Genomic DNA, 12,520 nt, shown 5'->3' on the forward strand with positions numbered 1-12,520 from the left:
AGAGCAGGGAGTCTCTGGTTATGACCCCCCCATTTATGCTGCCCAGTTATCCAAGGTAGTTATCAAGTGCAAATAAACTCACTGGGACACACTTGCCTCCTCTAGTTCTAATTAATGCCACTGAAACTCATCATTAGTTAGGTGTACAAGGGCAGCTCAGAGAAGGATAAAGCATCAAAATTCAGGTCCCTCATTCAGCTCTTGAACCACATCTCTGGTTATGACCCCCCCATTTATGCTGCCCAGTTATCCAAGGTAGTTATCAAGTGCAAATAAACTCACTGGGACACACTTGCCTCCTCTAGTTCTAATTAATGCCACTGAAACTCATCATTAGTTAGGTGTACAAGGGCAGCTCAGAGAAGGATAAAGCATCAAAATTCAGGTCCCTCATTCAGCTCTTGAACCACATCTCTGGCTAAAGCAAGGAATTTATTTTAGTCTGGTCTGCCATGTTCCAAGTTAACTCACTGCATCATTTAGGGTAGTTGTCTTACAAATCACAACTAGAATCACAGAATTAGGATTAGAAAGGAACCCTGGAGGTCTTCTGGTCCAAGTCCCTGCTCAAAGCAGGCCCAGCTTTGAACTTAGATCTGGCTGAACAGGGTAAATTCTGACTGCCTCTGAAGGAGACGACCTCTCTGGCAACACCCCCATTATGAAGAACTTTTTCCTTAGAGCTATTGTAACTCCCCTGTTACAGGTTGTATTCATTGCCTCTCATCCTTTTTGCTGTGCCTCTCTCTGACTTCTCTTTAACTATCCACTAGGCTGTTGAAGGCTACAGGTCTCTCTTAGCCTTTTCTTCCCAGCTGAATAAACTCAGGTTTTCCAGTCTCTCCTTTTATCTCAGGTACTCCAGTCCTTGAACCATCTTTGTCGTCATTGGCTGGACTTGTTCCACTTTGTCAACATTTTACCTATACTAAGCAGGCCAAAAAATGAACACAGGACTCCAGGTACAGTCTTGCAATTGCTGAATAGAGGGGAATAATCACTCCTTGGCTTGATGGATAAAATCCTATTAATGCAACCTAGCATGTGCTCAGTCTTCACTACCTCAAAGTCATGCTGCTGACTGATCTTCAACTAGTGTATCAGAACTCCCAGATCCTTTCCTGCAGAGCTGCTCTCTAACCACATGGATTTTAATCCACACTTCTCGCAAAAATAACATTAACTTTCTGATATGCCTTAGCAACATCACAAAATCTGTGTGTAGTTTATATTTCAAGAGCAATAAACACACCTCATGTGCAGAACAGAAAATAGATTGGGGTGGAGGGGAGGCTGAATCTGTTTGCAACTAACAATTTAGGGCATATTTAGGCATAATTTACAAATTATATTTCCTCACCTCCTGCTTTACTTTTTTTCTCCAATGCAGTATCTGTACCTTAGATGCTTGTGTAAAATGCCACAACTTTTGCCTTCTCTGAGGGCTCATTGACCAGATGTAGCAGGACAGTCTGATCATCTGAGGTCCACTGGGGGAAGTGAACAAAGACCAAATATCTACTACCAAAGGAAGCAAAATGGATACGTCCTTGCACCACAATCTCTAACCTGTGGGCAAAAGAAAGTTCTCTGGTTCAGAGTAAATAGCTCAGAGCAGAAACTGTGGAGTGAGGGGTGGAGGAAAGGTCAGGAGTTCAGCACTCCCTCCATCTTCTCACCCTGAGTTTAAATGAACAGAGAGAGGACAAGAAAGAGAACCTGTCTTCTCAAAAGAGTATCAGAAAATACTACAGCTCTCCAGAGAAGAGACCACAACATGGAACAGTGAGAAGAAAAGTGGCTCAGGAGATCATTATGTTTTCACTAAACTGTGGTATTCCACCAGAATGCCCTAAATGTGTTAGCACTGCCTCAGGAACTGATCTACAAGAGTTGTTCTGAATCTAGTCCCATATCTGGTTATACCTAACTTCCCCACGTACACATCATCAGATTTTATATTCCAACTCATTTGATTTCTGGCAGTATTTACACTTTAACTCACAGTATGTTTCTCTTTCCTGTGGGTTTAGACCATATTTCACAGCAGTTAGGCTTTACATTAAGTATATGTTCTATTTATTTGTTTTAAGTGACTCACACTCTGTAGGTATACTGCTTTCTCCCCTTAATCTGCTCTACTTGCTGCTTTGCCCAAGCACTATAATCACCTAAGACAAGATCCATTTTGTCCAGCACTGTACATATGTCAGTCAAGGGTGCAATCAATGTTAGAACATTACCTTTGGTAATGGTCTAGAGCAGATACTTAAAGACAGATGATTAGAGCTGCAGCCTATGGTAAAGCTTTCCAATTATAAACTTAACCAAAAAAAGTGACCACCAACAAATACAGAAATTCACTTGGTGACTTAATTATTTAAATGTATCAATTTTAATTACCAGAAACTATCTTGTAAAAGGACCAGCATTCTGTAAGGATATGTTCTTGAGCATATGACTCCACAGTCTATACAACAGATGCACACAATAACTGTAGAAGCTTCTGCTGCCAACTGGTTCCTGTGACATGGCAGGGTTTCAGTGGAGAGTTGATCATTTTAACAGTTTCTCTTTTAAATATTGCTCTGCCTTGTACAGATTATCTCTGTGTAATAAAAAAATAAATTTATGTATCTTTTTGGTTTGTCCTAACCTTATATATCACTAGCATCCACTCACACAAACTGAAAGAACTCCATAGCAGATCTAGCACTAAAGTATTCAGTGTGAATAAACTACTTGGTAGAATTTGGCCAATCAGGACACTATTAAAACAACAACAATAATTAAGTATAGCCTATTGCTTAGTACTTATACCACACTTTACATTTAGAAGTACTGCAAAAACATTACTTGATTAATCAATTAATCAAGAAGCTATAAAATTAGCTACATTAACTAATTAATCAAGGAGCTATTAAAAGCCTGACTGAAAGGATATTGATTGTTGCTAGAAATAACAATGCAATTGCAATATTAGAATGCAAAGAATTTTAGAGTTGTGAAATAACAGTTTGCAGATCTATGAGGATTCATGTGCATAGATTTGAGAGGCACCCTAAAGCAGCATGGCATGGGAAACCAAAAAAGAGCTCGAACGTGTATTGTCAGACATAAGTGTAAGGGATTGTGTGCAATGATACCACTTTCAAACATAAAAGAACAAGCTAGGGCTGAGATCCTGCCTTGCAAGTAATTTCCATCCTGAAGAAAAGGTAGGAAAAATTAAGAGAAAACACACTTCTAGTTATTTATCAGCCTTGGTATCAGCTGCTGCCTTTATTATGGGTTCTCAGAAACCTACTGAGATAAGAACTAAAATGGATATTTACCAGTTAATTAATGATGAGAAGATGCTAATGGATTGCTCAATACACCTTGCTCACTCTGTGATCGTGACTCTATTCAGTCTAAGAAGTCTTTGCAAGAGCTTTGCTGTCAGCCTGTAACAACCTTCAGAGGCAGGGGAAACCGAGAGCTGCACCCAAATGCAGGAAAAATAGAAGCCCAGACACTCATTTCTGCTGAGGGGCATCATGTGGAATGGCCAGGTCCTAGAGGCAGAAATGCAATTTCCTCCAACATGGGTTAGAGATACATTTACTCTTTATCTCGTGCTTATAACCAGACTGTCTGTTTTACAGCATGAGCACCTTCCCAAGCTATACACCTTACAGAGTAGGGCTGCAGTTAATTTCAGTAACTTCTCTGATCTGATCCTACTAATCAATGATCTGAACATGGGGATCGAGTCCACCCTCACTAAGTTCTCAGATGGCACCAAGTTGCTTGGGAGTGTTGACCTGTTGGTGGGCAGGAAGGCTCTGCAGAGAGACCTCGACAGCTGGATCAATGGGCTGAGGCCAACTGTATGAGGTTCAATAAGGCAAAGTGACAGGTCCTGCACTTAGGTCACAACAACCCCATGCAGTGCTACAGGCTGCGGGAAGAGTGGCTGGAAAGTGGCCCAGCAGAAAAAGACGTGGGGGCTGCTGGCCAATAGCTGCTGAATATGAGTCAGCAGTGTGCCCAAGTGGCCAAGGCCAATAGCATCCTGGTTTGTTTCAAAAATAGTGTGGTCAAAAGGACCAGGGAAGTGATTATCTTCCTGTACTCAGCACTGGTGAGGCCACATCTCAAATGCTGTGCTCGGTTCTGAGCCTATCACTGCAAGAATGTCATTGAGGTGCTGGAGTGTGTTCAGAGAAGGTAAACAGAGCTGGTGAAAGGTCTAGAGAGTAAATCATAGGAAGAGTAACTGAGGGAGCTGGGGGTGTTTAGCCTGGAGAGGAGACTCAGGTGTGACCTTATCACTCTCTATAACTACCTGAAAGGAGGTCGTAGCAAGGGGGGGGGTTGACCTTTTCTCCCAGTGAACTAGTGACAGGACAAGAGGATGCAGTCTCAAGTTACACCACAGAAGGTTCAGTTTGGATGTCAGGAAGAATTTTTCCACTGAAAGGTCTGTTACATATTGGAACAGGCTGCCCAGGGAGGGGGTGGAATCACCATCCCTGGAAGTGTTCCAGAAACAACTGGATGTTGCGCTTAGTGCTATGGTTCAGTTGATATGGTGGTGCTGGTCAAAGGTTGGACTCAATGACCTTGGACATCTTTTTGTACTCTAATGATTCTATGATTCTAATAGCTGGGGTTTTTTTGCCCCACTTTGACAAGGCCAAGCAGTAACTGAGTTTCATCTGCTTGTTAGCACATGCATGATTCTAAATCTATGGGAAAGTTTGGTTGAAGGCAGCCACACTAACAACTGTCAGAAGGTCTTGTGCACGAAGTTTATCAGAACTACAGGCTGACTGTGCAGGATCCTCCACCTCCCAATCCTACAGTCATACTCCTGATGGTACATTGAATGGCAATAGGAGCACCTCTGGCAGAGAAAGGTAGTCTAAGACACTGGATCTGCTCCATCTAGTGATTCCGGAACACGTCAGGCTGCCCCTCTGTACTGGAGATGAAGAAAGCTGCAGGTGACAGTATAGGGTACCACGTATGTGTATAATCTGTAGGCTGCTGCTTGGTGATCACGGCAGTAGAAGAGCTGATGAGAGTTTCCTATACTTCCTAAGCTGATCTGTGGTAAAACAGGTTTTATGTAACGGGATCACTGATCTCCTCCCCCACTTTCTTATTCCAGTTTTCACCACCCTCCCTTATATTTTATTAAAGTTCAATCTCTCTTTGGTAATAGCAAACAAATGGAAAATGAGAGCAGAATATTATATCCCATAGCATTGCATGAGTCTGAGAGACAGACACATCACCACAACTGAACGGAGGAGGAGGGAAAGTTCATACAAGATATTGCCTTCCTCAAGTAGGCAAATATATAGACAGAAAGAACTCCTGCACAAGTGAAGAGAGCCCTCGGTTCACTCTTGAAGCAAAGTACTGGAGCAGCCTACACTTCAACTTAATTGTCATAAAATGGAGCACATCATGGTAGTTGGTATCTTCAAGGATAAGCAGCAGAAACAGATTATATATTCTGGCATGCATGTGCATGTTGCATTGCAAGAGCCATAGATGATGACCAAGGTTAGGTGCAGGGCTAGGTACCTGACTACAGCTTGGTGCAAAAAATGAACAGCATCTCTGTGGCTCAACATAGAACAAAAGCTAACACGTTCTACACAAAAACATTTTCTGTTCCATTTCCCGAATAGAAAAAGAAAAGCCAGTTCTGAAAAGCACAGGTACAATGTTTTCTTAGTCTAGCTGTAGTGGATGTCTATGTTGTGTACTGCTGGTGAAGAATCTTTCCTTCCCCTGCTAACACTAGGTTAGTAATTGTCTCACACTGTATGGCTCTGTCATCAACTCTACTGCTTGGGAAAAGCCCAGTCTTCCTGACTGAGATCACTATTTATACTGGATGCCCATTAATTGCATTGCTTGGAATGATTTGCTGTGGGTTTTCTTTTTTTATTCTAGGTGCATTATGTCGTGATCTGATGACTGATTGGGTCCTGTGAGCAATCATGAGCCCAAGCCTATTGCTTCTAGTTGATAGAGTGTATATCTCTATTTCATATTCAATAATGATGAATGGTCATGGCTTACATTTATATAGCGCCTTTCATCCAGAAAGATCCCAAAGCGCTTTACAAATTGATTTACTGTGCAAACTATGGGGTTTATTCTCCGCTTCATAAGCTCATATAAATCCCATTGAGTTACTTGCACTTCATCACGGTACTTGGTATTGCCCAAACAAAGCACAAGCACTCTTTATAGTACACCTAGCAGAGAGTCAGGGAACACTTACAAAAACAGGAAAGTGTTCAGAACCTCAGTTTTATGTCTTATCCAAAAGGCAGAATCTTTAGCAGGAGAGCATCCACCTAACCCTGGGAAAGTACGACTTTCTGCACTACCAGCAGGGCTTCTTGCAGCAAAGCATTCCTTGGAGAGGGCACCACCCAGGGCTGAGTCTGCCTGCTCACATGACTGCACCCTCAAGGAGTAGCTGCTAAAAACAATCAGTTCCTTCTGTTTTAAAAAAACTACTATGAAAGAGAAAACTACCAACAACTGAACATCAGTAGCTGTCAATGCAGGTTGCATGTGCTTCTTAAGGGTTGCAAAAGTATGAAACGGAATACTCAGGCAACCTTCCTGGCAATAACTTTGAACAAATATTTAGCCACAGCATGATGCCCTGCACTAATGTTTTGGAGCAAATTATCCAGCAGTCTTCTCCTCTGTTTAACTTGGGGTGGGAAAGGAAATAAACCAGGTATGTGCCTGTCTTCAGCAACTGTTGCTGTTTCCCACCTTGATGACTAGCAAAATGGAGTCCCAAATCTGCAATCTAGCCTTCACATCTTCCAAGCCTAAGGGATACAGAGTGGAGAACTCATGACTGAGATGAAAAATAATCACCTCAAATAATTTTTCCACATTCTCTACCCCTTCTAAAAGCTTTAAAGGAGCAACACCATCTCTACCTCTATGACTTTGGTGGAGTTAAATAACACATATTAAAAAAATTGCAGAAATTCTCAAATAAATATAATACCTGTGAAATTACATGCCAACAGCAGTTCTTACAGGTGTAAGCTGAGTATCTTTTTTTTCTCCTCTGTATCACTATTGAAATGGCTGCAGTACCAATGCTGGTTCTAACCTGGAAAAAGTCATACCAAACTATCCAATGTGGGTGAAAGACTCACTTCCTCAGGGATTTTAACCCAAATGTGCTCTCTGGAAACCCAGAAATAGCTCATAGGTATTTGAAGGTAAAAGGTAACGATCCAGTGCTAGAATTATATATAACATATAGGTTTTGACCACTGTCTTTTCTTTCTTTGCCTATCAGAATTACCATGCTGACATCCTGCAGCAATAAGTACAGTTAAAAATAAAAAGTGAGAGAACAAATCCTTCCTTTCTTTATTACATTATGGACTGTTTGCCATATTCTTCATTAATGTCAGTGGAAAAAAAGAGATGACACAGGTTAAGACAGGAAAAAAAATCCTAATCCTTCTAGCAGGATTGACAGCATCAGCCTGAAAGGTCCCATGTAACATGCATTCCTGAGGCAGGTGAAGGGAGAATGACAGAAAACATGACAGGATTTATCCAGCAGTTTCATGATGGGTTCACGTCAATACAGCCACAGTCAGTCCCTCAGTCATGTGTGTCCCACCTCTATTTCAGTTAGTTCTAGCAGCTTGTCCAATACCAGTAAAATCTTTCAGACATGAAGTGAGGTTTTAAGGAGGCTGTAGGTACAGAAGACTCCTCCATCCCTCTGTTGTGAATGTCCTGCCCATTTGATCTCAGTGGAAGATGGTTACAGTGAATGTCATGGAAAATGTGAGGCTGAAGCACAAGGAAATCTTAAAAATTTCCTGTGGTATTAGGCAGACAGAATGTGACAAAAACATTGTCCTGCAGTAGATGCTGTGGCCAGTCAGATGCAGGGCACCTGCCCACACTGCTTACTCAGCCCCCACTAACCACACACTGCTTTCCCCTGAAGACTGTTCTCCCACTTCAGTGAACAGGATAGCATTTCTGTATTCCCATTTCCCTTTCTATTTTTTAAGGGAGGACCTCAGTCATATCCAGTGCACAGATGCATTTAGCATGGGGTTTAAATGCAGTATCAGATTTTCTCGGACATCTCCCCTCTTATACCAAGATAAGTCACAAACACCAAGAAATGTATCTTGAAAATATCTTCATTCAAACTCAACGTGTTAAAGAAGTGCAAGATGAGGGATGCAGTCTAAAGCCTACATCACAGAATCACAGAAATCACATATTCTGAAGGGTGAGGGCACCACCATGCTGTGATGAAGGCCTGTGTTATCAGTAGAGCTTTCATAGCTTTGTGAGGCTAAATTTCAGCTCATTTTTACTTCAATTCAAATTCTTCAATTTCATATCAACTTTACATTAGGTGTTTTGTATTTGTATTCACAAAGCAAGAAAAAAAACATTTTGATACAAATGGCCTGCTTAGCAAGAGGGGAACCCCAAGTTTTAACCGTTACAGCACCTAAAAGGAAGTTATTAAGATACAGTCAGGATCTTCATGGAGACACTGTGCAGGAGAATGAGAGACTGTGGAATTAATTGCAGGAAAGGAGACTCAGACTGATTATAAGAACCATAAATATGCAGAGAAACATGCTACCCAGGGATACTGTAAAATCTCCATCCTTAGAGCATTTCAAGGTCCAGTCTGATCTTTTCTGCACACACTCCTCTGCCCATCTAACACTTTTCCCAAGCCATCTGTGCCCCAATTTTTTAATTCCTGTTGTGTCTTATGTTGTGCGTGTGAGCATAGCTTCTTTTTCTCCTTGTGGCTTTGATGCCAACAGGAAAGGAGAGAGAATAAGAGCAAGGGTGCCAATTCTGGTCTGTAACATGTAAGATGTTTGGTGAAACAATGACACAGAAGACCAGATCAAGGCTCACGAATCTAAGACAAAGGATATAACTGCATCAATAGGAGAGAAAATTAGTAGTTCCATAATGAGGACTGGTTCTCGCTTGTTAGACACAACATTATTAGAATTTAGCTGCCAAACACTCGGAAGCAGCTATTGAACTGATATGATCTACTGAAAAAAATTCTCAATAAATTACCTGTTTTTCATAGTTCAGGGATACTGGAGAAAGTGTAATAATTACCTTTTTCCTTATCTTAAATCCCAGAGTCATAGAAGCATAGAATGGTTTGGATTGGAAGGGACCTTAAAGATAATCTAGTTCCAACCCCCTTGCCACAGACAGGGACGCCTTCCACTGGACCAGGTTACTCAGTGCCCCATCCAAACTTGGCCTTGAACACTGCCAGGGACAGGGCATTTACAGTCTTTCTGGGCAACCTGTTCAAGAGCCTCACCACCCTCACAGTAAAGAATTTCTTACTAAACGTACCCTCTTTCACTTTAAAGCCATTCCCCCTTGTCCTATCACTACATGCCCTTGTAAAAAACCCCTCTCCATCTCTTTTGTAGGTACCCTTTAAGCTGCTAGAAGGTCTTCCCAAAGCCTTTTCTTCTCCAAGCTGAACAACCCCAACTCAGTCAGTTTGTCTTCGTAGTAAAGGTGTTCCATCCTTCTAAACATCTTTGTGGCCCTCCTCTACCCTCTCTAACAGGACCACATCTTTCTTATGCTGAGAACCCCAGACCTGGATGCAGTACTCTAGGTGGATTTTCAGGAGAGTAGAGTAGAAGCATGCTGTCACATTCTTTTGATGCATCCTAGGATATGTTTGGCTTTCTGGGCTGCAAGCACACTTTGTTGAGTCAGCTAGACATCCTTACCTAATTCTCTCCATGCTATGGAGATAGCAAGGTTCCTTAGACAATAAAGTAAACATTATTATACAGACAACATACATGTTGCTGATGTATTTTCTACAACTTGGCCAAGTTTTTCCAGCTGGACGGCCCCAGAGTGACACCACCAGAGCAAGGTACCAAATGCCAACGAGGCCAAACCAAGTGACTCCCTACCAAAAAAATGAGCAAACAAACAAAATTCCAAACATACACAAATAAGAAAAACCTCCCACAAGTTACAATAGCTTACCTTGGAACCAAGGCTATCAGGCTAGAAGGAAAACAAACTCTGTACTTTTAGGAATCCTGAAAGATTATCAAGCACAGCAAAAGGACCTCACCCCATGTGAGGACACACTGCTTGATCTAACTATACAGAAAGTAGTTGTAAAGATTTTAGGATTTTTTTATCCTTAGAAAACTTGCTAACAATGACAAGACATCTCATCAACACTGAAGAGCAGGTGACATGAAAAGCAGAAAGTAATTTTAAATTAAAGGAAATTGCATCAAATTAATTAATGCAATATTGCCTGGCAAAATAGAAGAAATGCCAGCCAAAATTACATAGGTTGGACTTTTACTGGCACTCAGCTGCAAAGCCGAAGACCAAAATACTGGAGACAGACATTCTCCTAACTAGGAGGATCCTGACCCTCCATAGCAGGAGGCACATTCACAGGTGCAGGGATGCCAGGGAATCCTACATCACTTTCCAAAGTTTTATTTATCTCAGGAATAAAGAGAACATTCTGACAATCCGTCATCAGTCTGCTCTTGTTCACCAGCACTGAACTCACATCATATCAGTACTATTAAAAAAAGGAAGAAGACATAGGCAACAGTTTTGGAAACTGTAAAAACAAAGGTTGCTAAAAGTTTTTCAAGAAGAAAAAACATCAGCCAGAGCTACATGTCTGGTAAGGCCCTCCTAGCAGAATAGAACACGACAGTACTCAGGATCGTCACTAAAGCAGGAGGGAAGTCCAAAGTTACATGAATCAGGGCCTGGGAAAACAGTGTTTTACAGGAGCTTGTTGCAAAAGCAAGCAGAAAACTACTGCACTCCTGGGGTTTTTTCCTTCCTAAAGCAAGCAAGTGCCAGAAAGTGAGTCCTGTTTGTATAGGAAAACACATGATCCTCTTCAGAATCCCAGTGTGGAGAAGCATGTTGAACCACACCATCCCCCTGCAGCCCTCCCTCCCTCTCATCCACCCTAGATATACAAGGCTAAGTTGATGAGCTGTTCAGCTTAGTGTGAAATGTGTTACATTTTCCCCCCAGCTGCTTCCTGATTGCAGTATTTACTTTTAATCTCCTCTGCCTCAATGCCCGATAAAAACTTTGTCACATTAGATGGTGACAGATGGGAAAGAGAAGGGGGGGATCACTGCAAGGGAACGTCCTGGCTTCCCAATAATTTTTCACAACGCCAATTATGTCCTTCAGTGCTTCCCGGCATGTGCACCCATGTCAGCAGAGAAGGAAATAGAAAGGCATAAATAAAGACAAAACCAGGCACTGCGTGGCTTTAATCTGCAGAATAACATTTCTCATTTGGGTGAAATATTGTTGGATTCTCTCCTGTGCTGGAAATGGAGACACACACGCATATATACACAGAGACACAGATGCACAGAGTTCACAACTGCTTTCCTTAGGCATGGGTACTACCTCCAAACAAGCAGCTCTTTGGCATTGTGAACAGGAAAGTGTGGATGTCTCCTGATTTCTGAAAGGTATCCATGTCCAGCAAGACAAATCTTATGTCCTTCAATCCAGCTACCATTGACTAAGTAAGGATAATGTGAAGATTCTCATCTGTAAGGTTTCAAAAAGGTTCTTGGAAAGTTTAAGATCATGACATATTATGTTGTACTTGAGGCTCCTGACAAATATCAGTTTCCAAGCCTAATGACACTACATTTGCCAGGCTTAGATGTTCCATCCAAGATGATAGGCTAGAAAGGAAAATCTTCTGAATCTGAGTTACTTCTTGCTTAGTTCTCCAAGAGAAATGAAATGTAGTAACAACAACTTGTATTGGGGAAGATGTTTATCATAGCAGATGAAGGTAGTCATGGAAGCAAAGGGACCAAGGCCCAGGAGGAAGGTGAGAGACAGCTTTGACCTGGGCTTGGATTTAGCCAGTCCTACCAGGACAAAAAATAAAAACCACTTTTTGTTTGCCCTTTGCTATAATCAAGAAGCCTTTACATACCTTCTTTGTAAACAAGGAAAAAAACCCAAAATATAGCACTTTCCCAGACTTTTTTCTTTGAACTAAGAGAATTACACATGCTTTGGAACACAGCTACTGCTCTTTTCTTGACAATTCTGGCTCAGCCCCAAACAACGACAGAGTTTGGTGACTTCCACTCCAAGCAGAATGGATAGGCAAAGTCACAGAGGAGTGCACAACCAAAGAACAGCAGCTGCTCTAGGGCATGACAGAAGTATCACAACAGAGATGATGAAGGGAGAGTAGCCTCAACTGGAACAGAAGGAAGCTTATCATGATGGTGTACATGAATGTTCACAGGTAGGGCTTATCCAATCAGGCCACAATTTGGCCTGCAGTAGTCTTGGTGAAAGCCAAGACAATGCCCCTCCATATCCAATATATGCTCTGCCATATCCACATTAGATATGAAACAAGATATGTAAATATGTAATAAAGCAGGTA

Source organism: Acanthisitta chloris, unplaced genomic scaffold, assembly GCF_000695815.1.
Source record: "Acanthisitta chloris isolate BGI_N310 unplaced genomic scaffold, ASM69581v1 scaffold1197, whole genome shotgun sequence".
Lineage (NCBI taxonomy): Eukaryota > Metazoa > Chordata > Aves > Passeriformes > Acanthisittidae > Acanthisitta > Acanthisitta chloris.